The sequence below is a fragment of the Sinocyclocheilus anshuiensis genome, unplaced genomic scaffold (assembly GCF_001515605.1).
Source record: "Sinocyclocheilus anshuiensis isolate Anshui unplaced genomic scaffold, SAMN03320099.WGS_v1.1 scaffold7175, whole genome shotgun sequence".
Classification (NCBI taxonomy): Eukaryota; Metazoa; Chordata; class Actinopteri; order Cypriniformes; family Cyprinidae; genus Sinocyclocheilus; species Sinocyclocheilus anshuiensis.
Window position 1 is genome coordinate 1 of NW_015541224.1, and position 1,861 is coordinate 1,861.

At 35.2% G+C, this 1,861-nt stretch overlaps 1 long non-coding RNA gene across 1 annotated transcript; it reads left to right on the forward strand.

Moving 5' to 3' along the window:
• The first annotated feature begins 100 nt into the window (after positions 1–100).
• Positions 101–749, forward strand: LOC107690774 (uncharacterized). Its single transcript, XR_001634487.1, has 3 exons — positions 101–252; positions 353–490; positions 731–749. It is a non-coding gene; the product is annotated as an uncharacterized LOC107690774 (long non-coding RNA).
• The last annotated feature ends 1,112 nt before the right edge of the window (positions 750–1,861 follow it).

A 1,861-nucleotide genomic window follows, 5' to 3' on the forward strand; every position in this document is an offset into this window, starting at 1 on the left:
TTTATATTGTTATATTAATGTGAATTTAAATTTAGTTTTTAAAATGACATTTTTAAATGCAGTGAGGCATTCAGTGATCTGCTTTCTCTAACATGTTTGTATAACAGAAAAACCAGGAGTGTGTCCAAAAACCAATCCTGAAGATGACATGTTAGGAGTGTGCTGAGTTGTGTTCCCAAGATGGTCACTGTCCGAATGATGAGAAATGCTGCAGCAATGGATGTGGACATCAGTGTATGGCTGTATCTAAAGGTACATTATATTAATGCATTGGTCAGATTTTTTTCCTGTATTACAGTGAGTCATTCAGCATTCAGTGATCTGGTTTCCCTGTTGTGTGTTTGTATAACAGTAAAGCCAGGAGTGTGTCCAAAGAGATTCCTTGGAGTAGGATTGTGTAAAGGGTTGTGTGTCAATGACATTGACTGTCCGAAAGATGAAAAATGCTGCAGTACTAAATGTGGACGCAAATGTACACATCCATATAAAGGTATTCGTTATATTGGTGCTTGGGTCCCCAACACGCACCGTTTTTGAGTTTTATCATTTCCAATGGCAAAGTAACTGAATTTGGCCCATAACACCATTTCAAGCACAGTTTTTCAAAATGATTAATACCATTTGAAATGACTTCCTCTAAAAGTCAAACTTGTTCACGTTTTGTGATGCGTTCATGAGTTTGAATGCATCTAAATGAACAGACTAATTCTGATTATCTGTATCCATGCAGTGAGGCCTGGTCTATGTCTCAAACCAAATGTGTGCTGATAACTCTTCCCATGATGATCTGTACCCTGCCAGACAGAAGTGTTGCCTAACCACCTGTGCATGCAGCGCACCATGCCAGTTTAGCCATCTGGAAAAAGTCCTCGATTGTTCGCTACGTTTTTCTTTTTTTTGTCCATGCTATACTTGATCTTTTCAATTCATTAAATCTCATAGCTTAGTGAAACGTGTGTGTGTGTGTGTGTGTGTGTGTGTGTGTGTAAATAATAAATGTTGTTGGGGTGAAGTACAAATCTACCAGAAATAAACCAAGAATGCGGGGTAACCCTAACGGGAGAGGAATGTAGTATGTGTAAACACTGGTTTAATGGTTTTGAAAATTCAGTATATAGCGAGTCAATATGCCTCTAAACACTCCAGATTTGGTGAGATTTTTATTTTTATATCTAGTCCTGATGACTAATATGTTTGTATATTAATGTATGTATACTAATATATATAATGTACTTTTAAATTTGATTTAAAAGGCTAAAATGTTAAGTTGATAATTTTATAAAACTGATTTTGTGAAAACATACCCTGCTCACAGGTAATTTGTGTAGGTCTTCAAAAAGGTTTTATTTTTTCCTTTTCAAGCAAGTAGTAGGCAGCTGACTAAAAAGGTAATCGATAAACCCTGCACCCTGTGACTAAAAGCAGACTGAAGCACCAGAAAAGACAAACACAGAATTTCTTTTCCCCCACTGGACCTTACACCGCTCTGGTTATTATATGAAGTCAGATGTTCTAATTTTATAAAAATAAAGTTAAATGTGTCAATTTACTCTCCTTCATGTCATTCCAAATATGTATGACTTTCTTCTGTGGAAACACTAGAGAAGATATTTAGAAAAATGTTCCTGCATCTCTGATTAATTGCTAGGTTTTTTTTTGTTTTTTTTTGATGGTCCGCAGACTAAAGAACATATAAATAAAAAACGGTTCAAAACAGGTTGAGATTACATGAGAGTAAATAAATGACAATTTTTATTTTTGGGTGAACTTTCATCGGTTCAAAATGGGTTGCGATTACATGAGTAAATAAATTACTATTTTTATTTTTGGGTGAACTTTCGTGTTAAGGCATTTAGCACAT